The following is a 13,270-nucleotide window of genomic DNA, read 5'->3' on the forward strand; positions in this document are numbered from 1 at the left end:
TATGTGCCAATATTACATAATCCACGCGATTCAGAAACGTGATTTCTCTCTGTTTTTTTAAATGTTTTATTTCTTTCTGTCTTTTATTTGTAATTTTAGGAACCGGAGGGAGAGCGGTGGGAGGGCGCTGTGCTGACGTAAGCAACAGGTTGGCCGAGCCCCTCGCGGCTGCCTCTCGCGCCTGCAGCTCTCTCCTCGCCCAGCCGGAGCGCGTGCGGCCGCTGCACATCCCCCCCCCCGTGTCCTCACGCGGAGCCGCTGCGCGCGACCGCTGCAGCCTACGGCTCGTGCCTCAGAGCGTATTTATAGAATTAACGGTCCGAAGAGGAAGAGAGGGGCAGAGGCGGGCAGTTGAGGGGCAGACGGACGCGCTCGGGGTAAGTCGGTGTTCGTCTCTGTCTTACGTGATGATGATTCCTCGCTGTGAGACGGTAGTAGGCTACTCGAACGACCTCTTCGTGACATACTGTAAATATCAGTCAGCGCTGAACGGACTGAATAAAACACTGTCCGATTTAATTGGGATTTCAGCCATTGTAAGACACCAGAAACGTCTCATTCTCATGTAACTATCTACTTAATGGTTATAGCTAGCTGGACGCTATTACGCTGATTAAGGACAGCATTGAATTGATTTTCTTCTTCTTCTTCCCCCTGGCAAGTCCTTATCCAGCTTCCTTTACGTTTATTTCTTGTACATTTTACCGTTTAATTTAACTGTCGTCAAGACCGGGTTTTATCAATTGTTTTAAAACTACGACTTGTGATGGTTTTTGTTTTTTTTAAACTGCCGTTCATGTTTTACCTTTTGATTTAAGTCGTTGGCAGCTAAGGTGTTTTTTACTCAAACTACTACTCAAAGTAAGTTGGATATGACAAATTCGAGTGAAACGCTAAACAATTCGAGCCAGAGGAGGCTATGAGTTTTATCCTGTATTCCCGCTTCGTTTGTTTGCACTGTCGAGTACGATTATGAATAATTAACTAAATCAATATTATTCGTCTTTTTCATCGTGACTATCAGCTGGCCATCGAGAGCATTTTAGTCTTTCTCCTCCTCTATCCGACGTAGATTGCAGTAGTATGTCAGTAGCCAAAATGTTGTCCCATTATTGTTGTGAATTGTTGTGTCAGTGTGGAGCTCAAACGGCGTTTCTTCTGCAGATGGTTGATTTAGTGACATTGTTGTGATTGATTGCGTTTCCTGCGGCTCTCCGGCTAAACCGCTGACTGAACGGTGAATCATGTTTCTGTCTGGCTGCCTCATTGTTAACCCATAGTTCAAGCTGTATTGGACCCATGGTGCAACACAAATCAATACAGTGACAGAATCTTTGTCTAGGCTCCAGATTACCAGTTTTTCAGTATGAATTGTTAGTAGTCAGATACACATGTATGCATTTATCACCCAGCCAAGGTCAGTTCATAGACAGCTATGTAAGGAATAATGGATGGTATTATCCCGCTTTTATCATCACCATGGGGAGCAGAGATAAATGAAAATTGCCTGAAATCAATTGCAGGAAAAGTCCCAGCTTGACTGAAACAGCTTGCAGTTTGCTGATCAGATAGATGCTGTGTTGAAAGCATTAGAGGCAGAAATGTGGAGCGGTTCAGACAGCAATCTGTGGGCTTCATGTTACATATATTTAGGATACAAAAATACAGAGGAGAATTGAGGAAAGTGACCATCTGACAATCCTTTCTCATTCTCATGGCCCTCCTAGATGTATTGCTATATCAGACTACGAAGGTCAAGTCAAGTCAACTCATGTTTAATTTTACAGACTTTAAGGACTTTACAGTCACAAGTAAGAGTCTAGTTGGATCTGCCGAGCCCGACATCAAGATCAAAAAGTGGCGTATGGTATGCCACTCACTGTTATTGGCAAAGGCTGCTTCTAAATGGTATGTCACTGTTGATTAATAGTATACTGCTATTGTTCTACTGGCTTATGGCACTTCAAACCAGCATACGGATTCTTACTGCCATATGCCTCTCCTCTGGTAAGATAACATAACTGCTGGTGACATTTGGACATTATGGCATTTAGACCTTATGTCCTTGGCATATTGCTAGTGTTAATGGTCAGACGCATCCAAGATCATGATCGCGATGCTAGCTGTACAGGGCTAATATACAGCTATGGCTTGTCTAATGTTAATGGCATAAGTTCTCAGTTTTATATGTTACCTGCCTGTGAAAAGCCACATCTCTCAGTGACGTGTGGTGTGCCAGCCAAACAGCAGCATCATCACACTAGCCAAAATGGCACACGAGTCGCTATAGGACAAACACAAAAGTCGCACAACATCGCTATGCCGGTGGAGAGTAGTATGCCTTTTGGGAAAGGGTGACATGCCGCTCATAAGTGGCACACAGCACTAACATACCATAATCTGCAGTGGCATATGTCAGAGGGCAGCGGCACATGACAGTAGAACATACTGCGAGCAAAATACAAGTATACAATACAAGTTCTTAAGTGCCGTATGCCAGTAGAACAGCAGTGACATACCACTCAGAATCAGCATATGGCACCAGAACACAACAGCACACTATCGGCCGCTTTTCCTGGGTTGTAGTCAGCCAAAGAAAAGCTTGGTCGCCTGGAAATCGTACCTACTCTACAAACAATCGACCATTCGACCAGGACACCACAGCCCTACACTTTCGAGTCTCAACACTATTTTCTGCCTCAGTAACTATAAGTCACAAACCGAAATGGCAGATAGAAACAAAAAGAAGAAAATACGTAAACAAAGGAGTCAAAAATTGCTTGATTGTGCAGTAGGTAAGCACACAAGTAAAGAGGCACGGAGATGATCTTTAAATCACTAAAAGGTACAATCAAAGAATTCAGTAGTCCAATATTTCTGAAATGAGTAGTCTTGGATTTGCAACCTAGTGTGTCTTTCGATCCTCTTAAATCCTGAAATTCTCACGGTTTTGAGGATTTGTTTTGTGTTTAGTGCCTATTTTTATGTTACCGTTCATATTTCCATCCAAAAGCCATGTAGTTCTTATTTCACAATGAGCGATGATGACCACAGTGAAATTGTGTGTTTACAAGTTGCCAAAAACATCAGCCCCAGTTGCATTATATAGAAACTGTGATGGATTTCAAACACAGCTACACAAACACACATACACAGGGCTGTACCATTTGGGACCCACACCCGGCCGGAGCAGACGTCATCCAAACACTCACACAGACAGGCAGAGATTGTCATGATGCAAGCAGCTCCTTTAAAGCTCTGCAGCACAGAATCCTGACTGACACTATATTTCTTCACAACTCATAGGAGCAAGTAGTGTTGACTTTCTGCTGATCCTCCCTGTGTATCTGTATTACGTCAGTGTTGTTTCATCATTTAAAGGTACAGCATAGCCGAGAGTGCTGTCCAGGTATGCTAAAGTTTCCTTTTTTTGGCTGGACCGCAACAGCAGGACCAGCCCTATAAATGCGAATGTCTGACACTGACTGAATGACTGAGTGATGAAGTTACATCACTGGACAGGCGGTTGATTATTGGAGTTTCCGCCGTTGCGCTGTCAAAATAATTTTTGTCGCTATATTTACTGACTTTTCAGACCCATTTAGCAACTTTTCTTTTCTTTTCTTTTCAAAAAATTGACAAACCATAGCTACTTTCGATAGAATAGAGTTGCCAGTATTGCCCCGCGAGTGCAAGGTCCCCCCCCGCAGGCAACACCTGTCTGTGTCTCATTCAATTGAATAAGACGTATAGCAGCTGACACAGTGAATGAGCTTCTAACTTTCTCTCTGAGTGACCATTTTAGAGGTAAATACAGCTGAAATCCCAGCACAGCTGTTGTCTTAACTTATGTGCCTAGTGTTTCTGTCAGACGACGACGTGGTTGTAAAATCAGGATTTCAGCAGAGCAGAGCAGCAGCTTGGAAATGGCTTGGAAGCGACTGCTGGTTAACATGTAGCCTCAATGGGCCACGTTTCAGTTACTATTTCATACTCGTCCCAGTACCTGACAACAGAAACAGAAAAACGTATAAATGAGAACAGCTTTATTGAGAATTTGGCTGTTTTTTTTTAAATATTGAATATGTGAGCACAGAGAGTAGGAGAGAAGCAAACAGATAAAGGGCTGAAACCGGCTGACACCAGGAAGAATGCAAGTACTACGCAACGACGTCATGAATATGCTAGATAGCACAACATCACCCAGTGACATTGAGCGACTTTTTGAGCAGGCTTTAGTTACTTTCCATTGAAAGTAGTTGTTCACAGTGGTTCTACAACAGTTTTCAACTAAGTCCTTAAATTTGCACATTTACCAAACACGCTCCAGCCATATACTAGGTTTTGACATAGTCTTGTTAAAGAAACAATCAGTAACCCAAAAGGAGACAATCAAAAACAGAAGCAGAAATGCTGTTTTTTTTTTTCTCCTCTAAACCTGTCAATCATATATGTCAATATAAAGTGAAGTATTGTTCATTTAGAGTATATGCTCAGAAACTGCAGATTGAGCCTTTAAATATGATTCATCTGACATTGTTCTAAAAATCTGTCATCTTTTTTGATTTTCCACAAAAAGTTCTGATATTACTTTAAATTGCACCTGTCATTTGTGCTCAACAGTAGGGCTGTACCAGACTTAAACATGTCCAATGCAACTCTGAGTTGCCAGTGTGGGCTGATGGTTCTGTGTATCATGACGCAGTGAAAAATAAAAGGCAGATGACTGGATTGATAACGTGGGGTTTCGGTCGGGGGGGGCTCCTCAGCTCGTGAGTTGAATCATCAGTGTTTAGGTGGATCCTTGTTAGATTGACAGGATTTCTCTCTCTTGTAAAATCACTTGGCTATATTTGGTTTTGTGTTTTTGTTATCAGATCAAAAAATAGTTTTTGATACCGAGTTGCGGCTTTGATGCTTTTAAGAGTAAAAATGTTTCTAAAGAAATAATCAGCAGTTTTTTTGTGCTTTTGTTGTTTGGCCGAACAGTTAGACATCTTTGGTTTTGTCGCTGTTAGTTTTAATATGGTGGTAACAGACATGGAATATTAGCTGTTAAGGTAACAAGTACAGCAGTGACGTAGATGTGTCAGGAATTTCAGTGCTTCTCTGAAATCACAGAGAAGCACTGAAATTCTCGCCAGAGATCAATTTTTCATGTGAGAAGACCTATATTTGGTTATGTCTTTATGGTGACATTTAACACCTTTCTTTTGCTTAAGACTACTGATCATATCTGATGAACTGTCTGCGGTTGTGTTGATGCAGCGTCAATGCCTTCAATCTGCCCTCTAGAAAGATGCATACTTAAAGGATAGTTTGGGTGTTTATTGCTTTGGGAAATATTGCAGTAACAGTAATGTCATCGAACACCGTTGAAAAGAGAGAGATTAGCCACAGTTGGGTTTCTGTCTCTCACGTCTGCAGCACGCCAGCTTGAATCAAGTGTCTGCCTAAAGGCACCTCATAACTCCCAGCATGTCTGGGGAATCAAATAAGCTTCCTTCCAGGCCCAACCAACTCTGTTACCTTTCAGCTAAGTATGTCTACAAAGGTTTAGTAATATGTGTTTTTTGTTTTTTGTTTTTTTTTTCCCTGCAGGCAGTCAGTAAGAAACAAAAGAAAACAAAGCTTTAATATCACACTAATTAAATGCAGGTTTTTGGTCATACAGTTGGAATTAAATTACAGTAATTCTTATTTTAATTTTCTGTACAAGTTAATTAGATTAGTTTTATTACTGTAAATAAATATTCCCACAGGCTGACAGATATCTCAGTCTAGCAGTAAAAAGCAATTAAAACATCCTCTGATATGGGTTATTTACTCCTCACTTAGGCTGTTTAGTGGCTTTGATGATGACGACATATAATGAGCAGTTTAATGAATGAATCAAATGTTGGTTTGCTTATCATTAATCTGCCATGATTCATTGACATCACTGCTGATACTTTCTTCTTCGTGTGTGTGGGTGTGTGGAGTTACTGACAAACAGAGCTGTTCATTACTGCCAATTTCTTATTAGCTTATGCAAAAAAAAAAAAAAAATTGGGGAAATTTTATTCTTTTTTAAATTGGGTATTACTTTTTAAGGCAAATGTGCCTCCATTTTTTAGAGAGTAAAATAGATTAAATCAGCACATGCCAGGCTATCATTAATGCTGTTTGGTTTTATGTTGAGATGAAGATTACGTAGCAGCCACTCAGTGGTGAAGTCAGTGGGCAAGTTACTTCACCTGTAGTTCATGTAATGGCTATACATACAAGTGTTGAAGTCTAAAAAATCAAAATAAAGTGTCAGTAATTTGTTTTCCCAAAGAGATGAAGTTCTCAATGGTTACTTTTCTCGTCTAACATCATGTGTCCTGGTGGTGACCTTGCAACTCACCTGCCAGACGGAACGTTAGAATTGGACGATTCTGCGAGAGCCTGAGTTATGTTCAGTTGCAGTGTTTTGAAAGACCAGTTCCAACACTGCATTATTTATTCCTACATTCACAATATCATTCCATTTTACAGTGTGATTAATCATGGTTTTGCAACTATAACTGTGTGGTTGTTGCTGGAGAAAATATTGTGGTTATGGTCTGATATAGAAAAAAAAACTCTAAAATCAGACATTGGACACATTCACTTTTACTATTTCTGCTTTGGCTCTGAAGTTTGGCTCTGGACATGAATCTTTTTCAAATAACAAGAACCTTATTGGGTTGAGATACAATATTTGCTTTTTATTAGTGCCTTCTTGTTAAAATTCAGTTTTCATTAGTGCCGTCAAAATTGGTCAAAAATGACAATCGATTATTCCTTCTAAAAAAAACACACAGGTTCAGACCATTCGAATATTTATTTTTTCGCTTAAGAGGACAAACCGATACAAAGAGACATAACTGCTTGGGTGCATATTTTCCGGATGTGCCCTTTAGGTTGCTAGTGCTGGAATGGTCGACTTACTGTAACTTACATAGATTGCATACAACTTTTATTTCAAGGTTCCGCAATTTTGCTGTCTACTGACCAAAATCCGAAGTATTTCCAAACGGGGCTTTTTTGATTGCATCTCTTTTTCAATCAGTGAAAGCAACGTTGTGGGAGTCCTGACAGTCCTGACAGTCATGCAGTGCATTCAGTGCAGCGGCCCCGGCCTACACGAGAACTCACGAGGCAGACAGCCATGGTATTGCTGTTTTTGTTTTTGTTTTTTCTTTCACAATAAAATATTAATTTTCACAAATGTCTCTTCCTTTCACAATTCGATTTATACAATCGAATTTAGAATCCTCATTAATAGCCCTATTTTTCATATTGTATTAAGAGTATTGTATTCACCATTTTGTGCACAAAAACTGACTATTCTGTGAAACCTTTACATCAGCACATGCCTGGTAGTCTGTGTTGTTGTTGTTGGCTTTGCCGTGATTTGTTTGGACAGTGAGGGAACACTAGAGAGCTGATTGGTCTGGATACAGAGGGCTGCATTGTTTTATGTGTACTGTCTCCCCTGTGCTCTACCCCTCTCTCCATCTGTCTATCTATAGTATCTTAATTGGTGTCTGGCATGTACACATACACTCAAAAATGTCATACACACACGCAGTAGCCACAAAGAGGGATAAACTGCGTATCTGTGCTTTTATGTCTACATTTGGTGTGTAATTTGCAACGTAATTTTCATTTATGTTGTAATTCTTTGTATGTGTACAACTTGTTTTAGTAGGTGATGGTTTATTTTGTTTGAATTAGAGTTTTTTTGGGGGGCTGCAACAAATGATCATAATTATTTGTATATATATACGAGTATACTTCTTATATATATATATATATAGATATATATCTATATCTATTTATCTATATAGATATAGATATAGATAGATATATAGATAGAGAGAAAGAGATAGAATTTTATTAATATGAATTTTTTTCACTTGACTGGGCGTTTTTTTCACTTGACACTGATTCATATTTAGGGTTTACATTGATGAAGACATTTTCAGTGACGGACATACTGAGGCTGTGGTATAGTGAGTTAATTCAGCCTGTGCTGGAGGGCAGCAACGCCTGCTTGTCTGTCCTCTTTTGCATAGAGATGAGATAAATACTCATATCCATCATATCTGAACAAATGTAAAGAAACGTCTAATCTAAAAAGAGCAAGATGTGCAGGGATCTCTATCAGGAACATGTCAACATAACTCTTGTGCCTCCACGTTGTATGCACATTTAGTGGCAATATTTTTTCTCCTCCAGTGTTGTTTTTTGCTGCATCAATTTTTACACTGAACAACAAATGAACACACACACTGAAACACACTTGCACTGTACAGGCAGCCTCCAGCACTGTGTATTCTGTATTCGGCTCTGTTATTGCTTTTTTTTTCATCCCCACCGGCCCTCCCCTAGATTTACCCAGGCAGTCTGTGGGGCAAGTCACATTCAGCTCGCGGATCTGCTGCTGGGTATCTCCGGCAAAACAAGCTGCATGTTGGGACTGCACTAACTCATTGGTTTATTTACTTCTAGGTTGTGTCATTTCACATGCAAATCAATAAAGCTGACAAGCTCTATTGTGTTTATTTATCCACTGTAGTCCCACTTAGATGTCAGAATCTTCCTGTTTACCTTTTACTAAACAATATATTTCAAATCTTTTTTACATTCACATATTTCTTTCTCAGCACTGACCTGCTTAACATTCATATCTAATACTCTTTTCTCCCCAAAGGGATCATTAAAGTTTAATCTAATCTTGTGCATATTCACATCCTGAAACCACAGTAGTGCAGCTCCACGGGGGCAGCAGGGATTAAATGCTTGGTTTAAAGAGCACTCCTCAAACTCTCTGGAGATTCAAACCTGCGTACCTGCAGTTACAAGCTAGTGTCACTGTTGTAAGTTGTGTATTAAAGTGCCACTTGGCTGACGAACCAGGTCATGTTGTTTACATCAGACATTTTTCATCAGTCTGCTGCCAAGATAATCTCGTTTGCTCGATTTACCTTTTGTTGTTTCCACATTCTTGTTATTTTCCCTCCTTGTCCTAAGATGACTGCATGGGGAGGGAGACTGAGATAAACACATTAGAAATGGGTATTATTATAACATTACTCGAATACATACACACAGGCGCAGGCACATAAACACACAACGGAAGACGCATGCATTGTTATTGTCAGTTAATTTATTCAACATGGACCAGTTACATTAAATAGACACAACTCTCTTTCCATCACGCACATACGCTTTTCTGCTGTCAAGCACAATGTCTCTGTGAGTCTGTTTGTGTCAGTCTGAAAAACATCTGAATAACTTGATTAAACCTGGAGAAGAACTGAAATCTATTATGTTTTTTAATTAATTAATACCTATGTGTATGGTGGCACATTTTCCATGGCTGGAGACTTTGTGCTTACACTGACATGGAGAAATGTGGATTGGTTTGTTGTTTTGCATCTGTTGGGTGACTGTTTGAAAAAGAGTGAAACAGTATGAATTTTGTATTTTCATAGCATTGAACCTTACCAGCTGGTGTGTACAGGAAGGAATCGGGTAATTCATACTGTTCAAGTTATTTGTGTTCATATAATTGTGCGTGAGGGTATCTCTCTCTCATATATTTGTGTCGATCTTTGCTGCTGATGGTGTTGTTGCTGTTCCACCATAAATTCTACCCTTTACAAAGTTCATAATCGTTTTTTCACTGAAATTTTTTGAAAATGTGTAAATTCAATTATATGTTTAGCATTGGAGTATTAGTTAAAGGTGGTGTTACTACTGGACTACATTGCATTGAGAGGTGTTTCTATTAGTTTTGTTCCCCCTGTTTACACACATGAGGGGGGCAGAATATTAGAAACACCTCTCCACATTATGCAGTTCAGTACAACACCATCACTCCCTCTGACCTCAATGCTAAATCATATAATTTAATTAACACCCAATGACAGTGTCAAAAGAAAAAATCTAAACATTGTAGGCATCATAAAAGTAGACTTTGTGGCAGAGCTCTTGTTTTGGATCGCATCAGGTGTACCTAATAAAGCGGACACTGAGTGTGGAATTGACCACATACTTGTATACAGTGGAAATCATAGATTTTTTTTGGTGCACTAGGCCAACAACATTTTCAGCAAGGATTTGGAGTGTTTCCATCGTGATCAATCGGAAGTATTTTCTAGCACATTATTTCTTTGTTTTGGTTAATCTCCACCAAAAACCGTCATGTTGAATTACCTGCTAACCTTGGATGTGTGACTACAATCTCTGGATTACTTTTAATACTGATGAAAACATTTAAACATAATTATTATGAGGCAAGATTTTAAGTTTTAAGGAGTGTCTCTTTTCAGTGATATCCAAGCAGTAAAATATCTGTTACTGGTTTCAAAAGAACAACATGTCAGAGTTTTACGATAGTCTGGCTCTAAATTAGCCTCTCTGGATGCTGAAAGAGAGTGGTCCATGTAAATACATGTCATATTTCCAATTGTACTCAGTCCTGTCAGGGTATAATTTAATTCTTGGCAGGGATATGAGGCAGTCAGTGATCCTGTCAGATGTAATGGAGCCGAGCACGCAAGTGAAACATGACAGATTGCTCACCTTGTCTCTAGCCAGCTGCCTCAGTTCCCCACATCACACAGAGATGAAGATGTAAGACAGCTCAGGTACAGCTCCTGTGACATTTTAATGGTGAAAGCCGTGTTCAGACCCACAATAGCACAGTTCTCTTTGTGTCGGAGTGTGGCTACAGGTACCATTTAGAAGATAAATTATGATCCAGGAAGCCCAGGTCGCAGGTTGAGTTTTTTTGGTTTTAATTTTTTCGACAAAATATTGAAAAACGGGCTTGTCATTGGCTTGTGATAGTCCACGTGGTTAATCTAGCTTGCTGTTGGTGCATTGCAGTCTTTGAACTGCTGAGTGGGCTTTCTGAAGAAAGCTGCTTCTAATGTTAAAATATGAGCTTGCACTTAGGATCAACTTTTAATATATCAAAAAACAAAGAAAAAAACACTAATTGAAATTCTTTCCAAACTACTTCTTCCAGAATTCTTTCCAGATTCTTTATGACTACTTAAAGTACTGATAGTTCTGGCCTTGTCAGAGGCTGAATGGTTCTTTATTTCATGATGAATTCTCCTAAATGCTGCAGTCAAACAGTACATTAAGCTACTCTGTGTGTGTGTGTGTGTGTGTGTGTGTGTGTGTGTGTGTGTGTGTGTGTGTGTGTGTGTGTGAGAGAGTGTGTGTGTGTGTGTATTAGTGGTGTGCGATGTGACCAAAATCTCTTAATGCGATATAGGACATTTCATACCCAGATAGCAATACATATGATATAGCACATTTTCTGTAAATTCAATGAATTATTAGTTTTTATAAGAAGACCACATGAAAAGGCCTATTTCTTACTACATTTTGAATGATATACTTTTTTCAGCATACTGACTCCATATATCACCAACTGCAGGTTGTCCATTGTTTTGAAGGTTGAGAAAAGTTTAAGGACACACGCAGTAAGCCTCGTGAGTCAACTTAATGTGTAGAGAACTTTACGTTCACTCAGTACAATATATTTGAAACTAATCAAGCTCTGTAGAACTTTTGCGCATTGTATGTAATATGGCAAAAATAATTAGAACCCTGTTAAGTTTTTACTGAAAAGTCTTTGGTATGTTAACATTAACCTAATAGATAGATAGATTGATTGGTTGAAGTACTGAGTTTTGGAGCCCTCAATGATGAATTCGTGTTTTGTGTTTGACCTAAATATTGTCAAGTCTTTGGTCTCAGCAAAGGAGAGAGGCAGACTTTGTTCACTAAACACTTTCTCAACAATGCGTTCTTTTGCAAAAATAGAACAAGGCTTGTGGAAACTGGAACAGTCATGAAAAACACCCTTTCCTTGTTTTCCTGGGTCAGTAGCTGAAAATTTGAACCAATGTTGCACTCTGTAAATAAAATATGCAAAATATTATTAACCAGTGATTATTTTGCATTCTGTCCACTGTTGTCGACAGTACTTTGGGATGTTAACATACTGTTGATTCTGATGACCTTGTACACTGACTCTCCCTCAGGAAGATATATTTTGTTTTGATTGATTCTACAGTGATCTCTAGATCGTATTCACTTGAAATGAAGTCCCAATTAAAATCAGAAAACGGGTTTGAAGTTGACCTTTAAACTTTTTTGAACTCATCAGTGATGAGTTAAAATGTCATAACTGGGGGGAAAAAAAAGTTGTTAATGAATTTGATCACCTAAGTCACAGGTTAATTTGGTTGAAGTTTAATTCAGTTAATTCTCAGAGTATATTCTTTTAGACCTGCTGAAATAATTATTTTCTTAATTCTTTGGTCTATAAAATGTCAGAAAATAGTGAAAAATGGCCTTGACTATTTCCTCTTCAAATTGCTTTTCTCCAATCAAAATTCTAAAACGCAATGAATTTTTGACCATTTATCACTTAAGTATTTCAATCACTTATCTGAATTGTTGCAGATTGATTTTCTTGATTGACTATCAACTTACTAAGTGATTTAGCTCTAAAATGTTCAAGCAATTACAAATAAAGGGCTTGATGCTTTGTCATGTGAAATATTGGTTGGGTCGTTTGAGAATTTTACAAAACACACTGTGCTCGTGTGAGGTGTACACACTGTACAGGAGGTAATGGGTCTGAATACCAACACTCATCCTTTAGTCCCTCCACACCACAGATGAAATAAAGCCTGGTAGGCACTAGAGATGATTTGAAGGGCATCATGATGACAACCATACCTCTCTGTTGGGTTTTTTTTTTTTTTTTTTTAAAGAGTCCCTCACAAAGAGGGACATATGGCAGGGTTCACATGTCTCCTTCTGTCTCTTCCACACTGGGATCAGAGCAGTGCTACGTGTCTGACTGTGTCAAACATTGACTCTTAACTGCATCGTGTTGCTCCTGTGGTGCTGCAGTGGTTCAGCGGTTACAGCTGTTGCCTCACAATTTCAATGATCCAGGGTTCTTGTGTTCTGTGTGTTTTGTTGGGTTTTCTCTCTTCTCTGGAAATATTTGCATTCTGCTCCTGTGAGGAAATGAAGCTATGCAGAGGCGAGTGAGTGGTTATTACACCAGTTTGTTTAGTTGTTGTGTTTTGACTCCAGATCGTGAATGCTCCACTGCTGCCTTGTTAGACCATGAAACACTGCCCTTCTGCAGACATGAACATTGTGGCTGTGTAGTCAGAAATCACGCATGTGTGGCGACATCTTGATTTCTTGTTATCTC

At 39.2% G+C, this 13,270-nt stretch overlaps 1 protein-coding gene across 2 annotated transcripts in view; it reads left to right on the forward strand.

Moving 5' to 3' along the window:
* Positions 1–279: 279 nt before the first annotated feature.
* Positions 280–13,270, forward strand: part of gdpd4a (glycerophosphodiester phosphodiesterase domain containing 4a) — a 38,566-nt gene continuing 25,575 nt past the window's right edge. For both annotated transcript variants that reach the window (XM_040131642.1, XM_040131643.1), the window contains exon 1: positions 280–377. The gene's annotated coding sequence lies outside the window, so the exon portion shown is untranslated. The remainder of the gene's footprint in view (positions 378–13,270) is intronic.

The sequence above is a fragment of the Xiphias gladius genome, chromosome 7, assembly GCF_016859285.1.
Source record: "Xiphias gladius isolate SHS-SW01 ecotype Sanya breed wild chromosome 7, ASM1685928v1, whole genome shotgun sequence".
Taxonomy (NCBI): domain Eukaryota; kingdom Metazoa; phylum Chordata; class Actinopteri; order Istiophoriformes; family Xiphiidae; genus Xiphias; species Xiphias gladius.